The following is a 15,255-nucleotide window of genomic DNA, read 5'->3' as shown; positions in this document are numbered from 1 at the left end:
TTAAGAGTTAACATTAAAGCTTTTAAAGAAACTCTTTTCGAATAACATATAATCAATACAAGAACTATTGAGCCAATATTTTTTAATCATATCACGTGTATCACAATAATGTGATCACGTGAGAAATTATAGGGGTATAAATTATAAGGATATATCACAATAATGTGATCACCTGAGAAATTATAGGGATGTAAATAATTACATCCCTATAATTTCTACAAAATTCCAAAACAAATATATCAAAACTTACATGTGTAATGTAAAATCTAATATTATATTCATATTTCGCAAAAACTCTTGTGCAGTCGAGTACATTGCCTCGAAATAACAATGAAAGAGCGACCGTCCTCATAAGATACAGCGACGTCCGTATTTATATGGTAATATTATGTACCCATGACAAAACTCCTTCGACCTTATATATATATAGACATAAAGACTATTATGTAACATTCTGGTTTACCTTTGTGGTACATTGTACAATATTCCTTTGTGGGTCTGGAGACATCAAATATAAGTGCGGACAATATTTGGTAAGTTGTCAGTTATTGTGCATGAAATTGGTCCAGAGGTTTAAGGGGAAGAATATTTGATGTCCAGAATTGTTTGTTATAGTAAATAGGATTGGAACGCTCATATGAAAAACCCTATTTTTTTAAAACATAAAATACAAATATTATCTATTTTTGTTAATTATTATTTTTATAAAGTACATTTATAATAAGTATTTTATTAAATAGCATAACTTTCCAAATGATGATGTCCTACTGACCGAATTCGGCTACATCGACCAATCTCAAGAGATATTAGCCAACTTCACAGGACATATAGTGCATAAGTGTGTGCGCAAACACAGGTGCACTCTCAATTCTCTCACTCTCATAGTCTTATGGGACGTCAAATAAACTCGACCAGAGAAAGTTTCCAAGAAACGGATGTGTTCACACTTCCCCCTTCCAGACTCCAGGCCCGACCAGCGATTTGAAACTCGAGATCTGCGGCCTTATCTAGATCAACGAGGCAGTCTAAACGCTTCCAAATACAGGATATACGACATAGAAGATTCTATGGTCTAGTTAAAACTCGTTTTTAATATATATATAGGCCTCTGCATCTTTGACAGATGATTTAAGCGGCATCGCGAAGGCACTTGCGTTCATGACTGAATAGACCAATGCGAGAGAGGATCCTCCGGCCGCACTTCCGACAAGTGTATGCGCCCCCAGATGGGCGGGGGTTTGAAGCCCGCTCATGACGCCTAGTGCGTTTTTCTTTTAGTAGTTTAAACCAGTCATTGTCATGCTTTGATTGACCTTCGTGAATAAGGCGTCGCCACTTGGCACGGTCCTCTGCCAGTTCCTCCCATCGATTGCTAGGGATGTTAAACGCAACCATATCACGCTTAGCGCAATCTTTGTAACGGAGCATAGGCCTCCCAACAGACCTCTTTGCATCCACAACCTCTCCCAGTAGTATTTGCCTTGGAAGACGGGTCTGCTCCATTCGATGCACGTGTCCCAGCCACCGTAACCGTTTTTTTTTTGAGAATGGCCATGATGCTAGGCAGCTGTGCCTTGCCTAGAACAGACTCGTTTGTCACGCGATCCTGCCATGTGATGCCCAGAATGCTCCGAAGACAGCGCAAGTGAAATGTGTTTAGTCGGCGTTCTTGTTTTGCGTACGTTGTCCACGTTTCTGCTCCATACAAGAGTGTGCTTAGGACACATGATTGGTAAACAAGCATTTTCGTTTTTACCGTAAGGTGTCTGTTATCCCAAGCCCTTGAACAGAGCCTCCCGAACGTAGAGGCTGCTTTGCCGATGCGGAAGTCGATCTCTGCATCAAGCGAGAGATTGCTCGACAAATGCGACCCAAGGTAGCAAAATTTGTTAACCACCTGTAAAGGTGCGCCGTTAAGCAAGATGACTGGTTGCTCTAAACATCCTTGCGCTAAAATAACGGTCTTCTTGCAGTTTATGGACATTGAAAAGAGGTCGCACGCTCTGGCAAATTTGTCCATTAGACTCTGGAGTTGAGCTTGGTCATGAGCAACGAAGGCAGCGTCGTCAGCGAAGAGGAGACTATCTACAAATAAGTCCTCCCTGTAGCGTTTGGACTTGAGCATTGAGATGTTGTACAGCCTACCATCGGTTCGCGTGTGTAAGTGGACGCCTTGCTGTTCATCTCCAAAAGCAACCTTCAGAAGCACTGAGAATAATATTCCGAACAAGGTGGGGGCCAGTGCACAACCTTGACGAACACCACGGCGTACGTCGAATGGCGTGGATGCGTTGCCATTGTGCAGGACGGTAACTTCCATACCTTCGTGGAACGATTGCACTATCCTTAGGAGTTTTGGGGGGCATCCAATTCTGACAAGAACCGACTACAACCCCTCTCTGCTCACGGAGTCAAAAGCCTTATTTAGGTCTACAAATGCAATGACTAGGGGGGTATGTTGCTCCCTACACTTTTCTTGTAGCTGTCTGAGTGAAAATATCATGTCGACAGTTGACCGTTGGGACCTAAAACCACATTGTGCCTCAGGGTATACGCGGTCGGCGAGCCTTTGTAGTTTGCCTAAAATGGCCCTGGCAAAGGCTTTACCGACGATGCTAAGAAGAGATATTCCGCGGTAACAGTTGCAGTCGCCACGATCGCCTTTGCCTTTATAAAGAGTGACGATGTTAGCATCTCGCATATCCTGAGGGACGTAGTTTTCTTCCCAGCACTTAGCCAGGTGGTTATGAAGGATGGGCAAGAGGCACTCAAGCTTGACGACTTCGGTGACAACATCGTCTTTTCCGGGGCTCTTTCCACATTTGAGCTTCTTGACGGCCAGATAAAGTTCCTCTACTGTGGGTGCAACGTCTAGCTCGTGCCAAGTTGCCAGATTCGGGACAAGCTCCATTGCTTCTGGCTGAATATCCACTGGGCACGAGTAGAGCCCCTTGTAGTATTCTACCCATCTTGCCATCTGACGGGTGCTGTCTGTTATAACAGAACCGTCGGTTTCCTTGAGAGGTGCCGTCTTTTTTGGAGTAGGTCCAAGAGCTCTTTTGATGCCCGCGTACACCCCGCCAATATCCCCCGCGATTGCGCACGCTTGGATGCTTTGGCAAAGCTCTGTCCAATACGCATTTACAAAGAAGCGCGTGCTACGCTGGAGTGAGGCTTTTGCCTTCGTGAGATCTTTACGCGTCGCATCGCAAGGGTTAAGGCGAAAATTTAAAGCGGCTTGGCGTTTCGAGTCAATCAAGGGAAGTAAGTGCTTCTCGTTTTCTTGAAACCAGTCGTAAGATTTTGCCTTTTGATAGCCAAAAATCTTGCCTGCAGTGTCAGTGAGAAGAGACTTGACTTTTTCCCATTCGACTCGCGCTGATGCCGTACTATCCCAAGTTGCAACTTCTTCGCGGACGAGTTCCCCAAATGACTCCACTACTTCCATGTCACGAGTCTTGAAAAGATTTATCTTTTTTCGACCGAGTGGCTTGGAAGAATGGACTCTTCTAGGGACAAGTCGGACTTTAGTAGCGACGAGGCTGTGATCGGTGTCGCAATCGGCACTGTGAAACGCCCGCGTGTGGAGTGTTTCCCGTAGATCCCTCCTTCTTGTTAGAGCAAGGTCTAATTGGTGCCAGTGTTTAGATCGAGGGTGCATCCACGAGACTTTCCGCATCATTTTGCCTTTAAAAAAGGTGTTGGTAACACACAGCTGGTGCCTTGAGCAAAACTCCAACAGTCGTTGTCCGTTGTCGTTAAGCTTGCCTATGCCGTGTGCACCGAGGCATTCAGGCCAGGCTGATGTACCCTGACCGACGCGGGCATTAAAGTCACCCAAAATATGCAGTCTGTCCGTTGGATTCACCCTGCGCACTGTCTCATCGAGCTGGCCGTAGAACTGATCCTTGGTCTCAGGTTTTGAACTAAGCGTCGGTGCGTAAGCGGAAATTAGCGTGACAAAGCCGCTTTTTGTGTTTAGACGCAAGACCATAATCCGCTCGGAAACGCCTACAGGTGTCTCTATGGCGTTGATGAGATGGTTTCGAACCGCGAAACCTACACCATGCTCTCGTGTTTCCAAGGAACTCTTGCCCTTCCAGTAAAAAGTGTAGTTAGCTTCACGCAAAGACTCTTCGTCTTCAGTTCTGGTCTCTTGTAAGGCTACGATATCGATTTTGAGCCTTTTAAGCTCCACGTCGATACTGTAAGTTTTGCGCAGTTTTTGGGCGCAATCGGAGCTTCCGTAGGTGTTCGGGAAGCCTGTCCTCATCGTTCGGACATTCCATGTCGCAAAGCGCATGTAAGCAGCGTTGTTGTGGGTTTTGAGATTTTTGTTTCTTTGAGCAGGTGGTTAATGTCACAGCGTCAACGTCTAGCTGTAAGGCTTGTGTTCCGTTCACCCAGGCGGAACAAGTTAACGCTGAGGCGGATCAGTACCTTATTGATCGGGGGCTGCCCGACTTAAAGCAGGCGGTAACTGATCAATGGATCTACGATGGATCCTCCTACTGTCAAGAGTGGCCCCTGGCGTCCGCACTTACGCCTATTCGTGCTGACTTATAACCGGTGACTGCCACTCTCCGTGTTGTTTTCCACCTGCAAGACAGGTGAGCGAAGTGTCCTCTCCGTGGATGCTGCTACGCCTGGGCCAGGCGACTTTATGGCAACACGGGCTTGCCCAGTACCCATGCCACCCTCTCCTCCTCCCCAGCAGGATCCGCAGGAATGACGAGTCAATACGTGTGGTGCTGGTTTGGCCGCAGGTGACTGGCTTACGCCTAAACGGAGGCACCGCTCCGGGTTTAATATTAGTTTTCCTTCTTCTTTGGCGTGACGCTGGGATAATTTTGGGAAACAACGTATCAAGGAGAGGGGTGAGGATACTGTGATCACGGAAGATACAGGAATGTGACACTAGTAGCTAGAGCAGTCCGGGGTCGCGTACCCGTAGTGATTCCAACCAGCTATCGGACAGATAACTGGTAGATCCACCCTCTGGACTAGAAAACTCGTTTTTAATAATAATAAAAAAATGAAATACAAATGTTTTATATAAATTAAGTGTGTTAATATCCTGTATCCACTTACATCATTTATCGACGATTTATTTTAGGGGGACGGGCAAATGCGTCACTAAATGGTATATGGTATCCATCGTCCATATATGTATATTGGCGCTGTAAGAAATATTCTTTATATCGCTATATTCTTTAACAGTTCTTTATATCGCCATTGCGCCACCAACCTTGGAACTAAGACCTTGTGTCTGTAATTACAGTGGCTTACACACCTTTAAAACCTGAACACAATAATACTAGAATATCTGATAAGTGGGAGGTACCTACCCAGACTCCTTGATATGTGTCGAAATAACTATAGTTGCCATTATCGATGAAGCTATTTCAGAATCCAAATGCGAATCTCAATCTAATATTACATAATGCTAAAGTGATTTTATTTTTTGTTTGTTTGCAACGCTTCTTGACTTCTCAAATGATCATCATAAAATTTTGCATGCACGTTATCAGAGGGTACAGAAAATTACATAGTGTACCTAACACCCGAAACTAAAAGTCAGTAACACCATGCGTAAGTTTTAACAACGTAACTATCCAAAATCACAAATCACGCAATTAGCTACATATGTATAATTAATCAAATAAAGTTTCGTTACCACGATAAGCTACCCGTCATAGTTTCCTCGGCAAGTCATTGAAACATTTCGTACGCGTCAAAACATACTGTTCTGTTACAAATGGTATATCAAACCAACCCAAGCATATGATATTCGTTACTAAATTGAACTCAATAGTCATAGTAATAAGAACTACACATTTGCATAGTATTAATGAATAAATTTATTAGTGCAAAATGAACTCTAAAGACATATTAATAAGGGTGTAAGGTACTTGTGATACGCATGAACAGCTCTTGCAAGTGACGTGTTAAAGTCGTCAACTATTGCCGGAACACGTGTACCTCGTTAAATTCAGACCCTTCATTTTGACCGTGAAATTTTATTTAAGTTACGAGTGATAGCGGGACCATTTAATTCTCATAATATTTCATTTATAATAATACATAAAAAGAATCATTTAAAAATCACCTAAGTATTATAAACTGATATTTTATTATATATAGATTATATATAGATGAGTAAATAGGCTATATTGTATGTAATTAGTCAATTACATTCGTTCATAGACGATTTTGAAAACCAGTGGCAATATGTCAAAGGAGATTATAAAGATTCATTGTTTTGCTTAGTTTTATTATTTGCCTGTATTGAAATATATAACCAAAGTTGTTAATATAATAAAAATATGTATAATAAATAATAAATATAAACAATTTTTTTCACACTCAATGTACTGCCAACATAGATTCTGTGATGTATTTGCTCATTTTTAAATATGGCAATAGCAAAAATTATTGTTTGGCGGTAGAATGACTAACCCAAGGCAAGTAGGGCTATTCGAAAATCCTAGTTCTTAGTGACAGCCTGATGATCTGCATATCCTTCTCAAAATAATATTGTTTATCTAGCACTAGAAAATTCCAAGATCGATAATGATAATTAAGCAGCAATACTTATTATTGTTGTGTTTTAGTTTGAAGGGCGAGTAAGCCATTGTAACTACAGTGAAAAAACCATTGGCAATGTAAAGAACTTACCATCATTTGCCCGTCTGCCTACTTATTATACATTTAAAGAGGAGTATTAAAATACTTTTTTTATTACGAAAAATATTAATTGTTAAGTATTGCTTTTGTTTTCTTTGTCTCAGTAGTCACTCGCTTGTAACTTAAACAATAACAGAAGTCAATCAATTCATCTCTATTATGCAATTCCTAACATTGTTTGTTCGTCGTTCGTACGGCACCACCACTTTTATTGATTATATATACTGATGTTGTTTGTTTAAGGTAATGGTAACAAAAGTCACCGTCACCGTTGAATTTATTTTGATTTTAATTTATATGAAGTTTATTAAACTCGTTGATATTAAATTCAGTTCAGATTCAGTTATATTTATTTACATTGATTATTGTATATTCTCGTTTGATGTTTCGGGTATTCGTTATTATATAAAACTATTTACTATTAATATTTCAAATATATAATGTAGTATATTGTAGATAAAAACTGCAGTTTGTCTGAGTATGTTTACAATGTTAATTTTTTTATTGGTTTTACGTTCTCTTTGAATAATCCAAATGCAAAAGTAAAAAAACATAGATAAAATAATATATATATTAAACAAGGGGACTGATGCTTCGTGTTATAAAAATATGTATGTATTTTTAACAAACTTCACTACAATAATCTGTCTGTTTCGTACGCAAGAGGGACACAAATACCTACGTCATGACACACGAGTATGATCAAAACGATGTTTTTTCACGAGCCCGAGCAGCGGATTGACGTCAACCAGTATCTCAGAAACAAGTTTCAATGACCGCTATTACCTTCACTACACATACCTAAATAAAAATCTTTCAAACCAGACAGTAAACATAACTCGCGCAAACTTGTCAAAATCCATAGATTGTCGCTCCCCCATCAATTATTATTCACAAAAACCGTCCCAGTACCCGCATCTGTTTCTAATGGTATCGACGCGTGTCGCTACATGGGCTGTTAACACTTAACAAAACGCAAAATATACGCAATGTTGCGGTCACAAGGACCTCTTAGACCTACGCAAAAGGTTACGGATCAACCTTTATAGAAGTAAAAAATCCAAAATAGTACAAAGAAAATATATTTAATTTATTGATATTGATTGAATTTATTCTATATCTATATTGTGATTTGATAAAATAATTATTATGTAATTAAAAAGTTAAGTCATAATAGTTGTGTGGTTAGAAGATGTGAAGATGTGTTAGCTGATGAATCAGGGTTCAGACCCGGGTAAGCAAAAGCGAAGTTTAATGTGCTTAATGTATTTTTATAATACATGTCGTCCTCGGCGGTTAAGGAAAACATCGTTAGCCAACCAACCAGCATTGGAGCATCCTGGTTGAGTAGACGATAAACCTTCATCTCAAATGAAAAAAGGAACTTATCCCAGCGGGTTACTTTACTTTTGGTTTTTATTTAAAAGGTGATTAAAATATTGCCAACCGAAAGTCACACGTCACTATTTAGATTTTAATTTCGGTAATACTTCAAGCTTCAGTTAAGGAAAAAGATATACAATTATTTCTACAGAATAAATGGAATAATATCTTAACTTTTGAAATTAGTTCATTAAAATATATACCAATTAATAAATCTGAAATATTCGTTTGTTTAAACGCGCTAATCTCAAATCTAATAGTCCAATTAGAAAGAAAATATTTTTCAATTATATAGCCCATGTATTGATAAAGGCTTTATAATATCATGCTGCGACCCACACTGTTCTGACAAAAACAGTAAGGCTTAACATGGATGCAATCGTGGGTTTTTTAATTTCGAGTTACCGCGATCAAACTTTTTATCCGAATTTCTCAGAAGGATAGGAAATATAAGTTATGTAGTCGGTACGAATAGAATCATTTGTTTTTAATATTTCTCATTTCAATATTTTTAGCATTTTTTTTAATTTTGAGATTAATTCAGTTACTACTTAGTTAAACAAAATGACTAAATTGTATTACATAATAGTGAGATAAACTATCAATTATTTTATTTATATAGGCTTATTATTATAGGCTTCCATGATGATTTCCCATAATAGTATCATAACACATCGAGTACTTAAATAATAGTGAAGTTACTAATAATAATAATATAAAGGGCACTTATCGTTCATTTATTAATAAAAAATATTTTTTTAATATATTATAACCCTTTGAATTTGTTTATCAATATCCACAAACGGTTTGAAATAAAAACATTAGAATTAAGAAATAACCGGCAAAGGAAGATTGAATAGTCCCCCTGGGGGCGTCAAATGTGAAGTTGAGGATGTGGGCAGACCAAATCGCTCCCGAACCATATTATTGTAACGCATCAAATAGTGTCATTTGATCTTGAAACTTCCTGTATCCCTTTATTCTAGGCGACATATACAAAAAGGACTTATAGTTGACAACTGACGTATTGTTTTTATTTAACTTATCTATACATAGATAAAAACGAGTAACTTACTGAGTTTCTTGCCGGTTCTTCTCAGTGGGATCCAGATTCTGAACCGGTGATAGCGCTTGACGATTTAATAGTTTTCTTGTAAATTTACTATTTGAATAAAGATATTTTAATTTTAAAGCTCAACATTTTTTGTTGTTGGATAGAACGAGCTAATATGTCTCTATAATGTTAATCTTGCTTATACTATTTCAGTGTTTCGGTTTTTTTACATTAGATTCTTATTGAAATTGTTCGTGGCACTTAAAAACGCTTTAATGATAAAATTAATTGTTACGGGAAACCGCCTTGATCCTTCAATCAGTAATTTTGTTATCAACAGTTCACACTAATTTCTACAAGCGTCTCACCTCGAAGTACAAAGAAAAATAAAATTATTTAACAGTCGATTGACCTGAATATTCTTTTTTATAGTCAATATTTAGGTAAAGGACATTGTGACAATGCTAGCGTGTGCCTTTGTCTTTGTATTTGTTGTGTGGAATCACGCAACATTTTGCAATTCAATTCGATTATCAAATATTTGAATATAATATATAATAATATATTATATTAGTTCTAAGAAATTAAATAGGTAGAAGTAAATTCAATGAACATTAGGCATACAATAAAAATTGAATTTAATTTGATTTTTTTTCACTGTTAATCCTTTTCTTTTATAGTGTAGGTACGAGCATATCGGTAAGTGATCACCAACGCCTATAGACATTACAATACCTGATGACTGAGTGGTACCTACCCAGACGAGCTTGCACAAAGTCCTACCACAAGTAAACCTTACTGATATAATAATTTATGCAAACGTGTTTATTTGCTTGTTACAACCCTTTCACGTTTTAACTACTCGACCGAGCAAAATGAAATTTTGTATGCATTTTTTTTTCAGCTTTTTGCCATCCACTGCTGGACGAAAGCCTCCCCCAGCAATTTGTCGGTTGTAAAGTACATAGGGTATCTAGCACCTTTTCACACGCGGGCGAAGCCGCGGACAGAAACTAGTAACAATTATATGTGTTCACTTATTTTAACTAGAATATCTTTTGACGTTACGCTTAGATTTACATTAATTCGGCAAATATATGTTATTATTAAATAACCTATTAAGAAAAATAAATATGCAAATTTATTAATACTTTTAGCCGACTCGGAAAGAAAGACATATATATAGTCGATAGTGAACCGTTTGTGATGTTTTTTTTAATGAATGGATTCTATATTACGAGCGGTTACATTAAATTTGAATATGCAATCGACCTCTATCCATAAATAGAGATAGAAATCTAATGATTCGTCACTTTTTTCTCTGAGCGATATTATCTCAGCCAAAGCAAAATAAGTCAAAAGCTAGACGCTACGTCAGCATCAAATTTACGTCCCCATAAATCCCTTAATTTATATCCCTATATCCTTATGCAGGTCTCAAATTATCTTACGTTTAATTTACATAACTATCCGCATAGCAGTATCGAGGTAACAGATATAATACGATAAATATATATAAGCTTATCGTAATAAATGAATCAGTCTTCAAACTTTCTGGTCACGATTAGTATTTATAAACATAGAATATAATATATTTTATTTTACATACAGTTATATAAACACAAACAAAAAATTATTAATTTACAAAAGGCGGTCTTATCGCTAAACGATCGATCTCTAAACGTGTTGAATATTTTGAACTGTTATTACGTTTACAATTTTATATTATTTAGTATAATAAAATACATAATATATTAAGCATAATACATAATATATGAGCTATTATGTATCCATTTCCAAGTAAGGTATGTATGAATGTATGTATGAAATAGTATGTAGTTTATAATTATCTATATATAACTTTATACTCTATAATTATATATAATATGTATATATATACTGGTGGTAGGGCTTTGTGCAAGCCCATCTGGGTAGGTACCACCCACTCATCAGATATTCTACCGCAAAACAGCAATACTTGATATTGTTGTGTTCCGGTTTGAAGGGTGAGTGAGCCAGTGTAATTACAGGCACAAGGGACATAAAATCTTAGTTCCCAAGATTGGTGGCGCATTGGCTATAAGCGATGGTTGACATTTCTTACAATGCCAATGTCTATGGCCGTTGGTGACCACTTACCATCAGGTGGCCCACATGCTCGTCCACCTTCCTATTCTAAAAAAAAAAAAAAAATGGTTAGTGGGATGTAGATATGTGTAGTTTATTAAATATTTAGTATCTCCTTTTTAAATGTAAATGCACTTACCTGTTCTCTTACAAAAAATCTTTCACCAAAGGTTGTCTGTAAGAGATCGCTATAAGCGATAAGACCGCCTTTGCGCACCATTTCTTATTTTCTTTTTCTTTGATTGTTTCCTACTTCTCTCATCTTATGTATATGTTGTGCAAAACTGTTAAATAAATAAATAAAATTGTGACGCCTTTTACTTGCGGATTTTACTAAAGTCAGCTTGTAAAGTAAAAAAGTAAGCTCCTAATTAAATAAATGTAGTCAGTTACAAAACTATATTTTATATAGTAATTACTGTTGAGCCCTATCGCTTTTGGAACAGGCATAGGGCACATTGAAAACAAAGAAAATTAAGAATTGATAAAATAAAGTAATAATGCTAAATGTGTATACCAGTTCGGTGGTACAGTTCATATATAACTAAGTCGAAACACAGCACTATTTTCAGGTGTATACGAAAGATTACAGTTTAAAAATATATATTTTCAAATTAAATGTAATTAAATTATAATTATCCATACAAATAACATAAAAAACAGACGAAGTGTTGAGTGTCTTTAAAATAAAATAAAATTTAGTAAGTAACTCTCACGCATAGAATCGTTAGCAATTCTACGAGAAAGCTAATTACACTACCAATCGAAAAATTCATTTTTTTAATAATACTAGCGACTATTTAGAACTATGTTAATGTAGAATAAACAAAGACCGTCCGTAATAAAATAAAATTAAAAATTATATCGTATAAATATAAATTGAAATTTTCTTTAATACAACTGTGTTTTTTTAAATATATTTATTTAATGATAACAAAAGAGAATTTGCAATCTGTTTATATAAATGCTATTTGTTTTGTTTGCAACATTAAGTCATTTATGACGATATTTAACCATTTAGTCGTCCATTTGATATAAAGCAACTGATATAAATATAATTTTAGGCTTTCACACTACTTGTTTTATATTATAGTATAAAGATGAAAACTATTGGCTTTATCGAGTATATCAATAAATAAATATCGATTTACGTAATAATAGAATACAATTTTGTTAATAAAAAAATTTGTTTCTTTTTAATATCATAATATAATTATGATTGCGACACAGTCTATGTTACTTTTTAAATATTTAAATATAAATAAATAAACAGCAATAACTTTATTGCATGTATATATGTAACTTGTACAGGGTGGCGGTGGAGAGGGGTATGATGGATATTAAGCGAACGTCAAGGACGTTTGCCGACACGGTGTACGAGCTGGTCTTTCTCCAAAGCGTGCCTATTGATTACTCACATTAAAAAAGGTCATTGACGTTAATATGCTTGGTCCTAAAATGAGATAATAATATTCTTATTACAAAATATTGTCGCCCAATACAGCCGGATAGATTATCATCATCACAAGTTCGATTCTCATCAATGGATCCTAAGAAACAATCAGAATTCCGCGGCGTGTGTGTTGACTCAATCGGTTTGTTTTATATGCGAAACTCGTCGGGAAAGTGTAGACCAGCGTGTCGAGACGTTTTTAAAACTGATGAACTTAAATGTTTTCTGCTGTTTAGTACGGAAAAATTTAAAATTAGGAAATATATATTTAATTTTGTAAAAACGTGGGTAGTACACAAATGACGTAAAGAGAAACACATAACGTTCGTTCGTTTAAACTGGTGTAGTGTATACGTATCAATAAAGAAGAAACAATATATGAAAGTGTAATGGAGGCTGTTAAGAAAAACTCATGCAATTACATCAGAGGGCGCGCAGTGCTGGGAGCTCTTGACCGAGACATTTTTATTTACAGTTGTATACACTGAATATTACACTTCATACATTTTAAATATATATATGTATACATAGAAAAAATAGTGTAACAACTAATTTTAGGTAAACACCGGTTGTAATTATACATAAAAAGAAAAAGGTAGCTACAGCAAATTCATTTAATACTAAATATAGATAAACGAAAACTTAATTACAACAATAGACACGAAAAAAAAAAGTATAACAAAAATATGTATATCTGAAAGTGTCTCATAAAAGTAGTTATTTTATTAATCAAAGTGGGATAGGCCAGCACAAGTTGATTTCAACTTAGTGAGGGAAGCAAGCATTTATCACTTTACATAATCTCGGACAGGGAGGTATGGAACAGCTCTGTCAAAATGAATGTATATAATACAAATACAAAGTAACTTCAAATTTTCACCGACTACACGTTAAATCATCAGGTCGTAACAATATTTTAGTTATATAATTTTGAACTCTCAGCCGCTTTGATCGTTTGAAACGATCGTTCAAACGCTGGTTTACGAATTACATCTTCTAGATTCCAAGTCACATTATCTGATTTACACTGAATTTATAGATATTACGTCTGGCAAATACCCTATCAAATCTTTTGTATTGTTCTCGTGATAAACCAACAATTTTTATATATCCGGTTACGCCGATAAACGACATAGCCGTTATTTTTTAGTAACATGGCACTGGAAAGTAACAACCATTATTATGACTTTGTATAAAAAACAATAAATACAAATTAAAGCGGGCTACGATTCAAAGATTGTAAACATTCAAAGATATAAAAACTATATAACTCACATAAAAAAAAATTAAATTTTGAGGAGCCGGTTGGCGTGGTTGGTGGTTGGTACTTGCCTTTCATGCCAAAGGTCGTGGGTTCGATTCCCACCCAGGACAGACATTTTTGTGCATGAACATGTCTGTTTGTCCTGAGTCTGGATGTAATTATCTATATAATTATGTATTTACAAAAGAAAAGTAGTATATGTAGTATATCAGTTGTCTGGTTTCCATAGCACAAGCTCTGCTTAATTTGGGATCAGACGAACGTGTGTGAATAATGTCCCAGGATGTTATTATTATTAAGAAAAATTAAAAAGAAGTATATGGCTGTTCCTGGGGCTTAAACTTGCTTCACAAAAAATTGTATCAAAATTGGTGTAATGGTTGAGTCTTGAAAGTGTGACAAACAAACAAAGTGACTTTCGCATTGCTAATATTTGTATAAGCTTATCACAAAACGTATTGAAAGTTATTTTATTAGTAGTGACAGCTTCTCTTTTTATTACAAGATTTTCAACTTGCAATATTTGTTCAGGTCAAGGAAGTTGAATTAGTTCCACCTCCTGTTATCCTACGGAGTTGATGTTGTACATGTTGGTTCAGTTCTGATGACATTACATTTTTATGGTAAGCATGATTTACACCCTGGTTTGGTTTCAGTCGAAGTAAACGGTCAACAGCGAATTTTTATATGTATACAAACTTGTCCTGATTTTATAAAAATAATAATTAAATATTTAAAACAAATATAAATAATATCGAGATTGTTTTACAGACCACAAATCATAATATTTTTATTTAAAAAAAAAGATTGTAATAAGGAAATCTACAAAAGATCGCTATAACTTAATTTTATTAAATAAATCTGATTTAAAATATTTGTTTTTATAAGTAGCCATTACTAATTTACATTAATTTACTTGTTATAATTAAATAAAGAATATATGTTGTGCATCACAATACAAAGAATTAATGTTTGGTGGTAGAAGTTAGTGGTAAGTAAGACACTAGCTTGCACAAAGCCAGTAGGAACCATTTTACGAATGACATTAAATTAGGATATTGGTATTTATCGGTTTATTTTAAACAAATAACGAGTAAAGTAGAACGTTAATTGCATCCGATCGTGAACTTATTTAAATAAAACCTTAATGTTTAACAGCGAGATTATACGTCTGGATAAGTTATAACTTCCTTCTACAACTTTTAATGAATATTTTTATAAAAAAAAGTTTACATATATATAAAATTATATAAAATTTAACTAAAACTTAAAAATGATATTTAAATA

The sequence above is a fragment of the Nymphalis io genome, chromosome 5, assembly GCF_905147045.1.
Source record: "Nymphalis io chromosome 5, ilAglIoxx1.1, whole genome shotgun sequence".
Taxonomy (NCBI): Eukaryota; Metazoa; Arthropoda; class Insecta; order Lepidoptera; family Nymphalidae; genus Nymphalis; species Nymphalis io.
Note: the sequence above shows the minus strand (reverse complement) of the source record.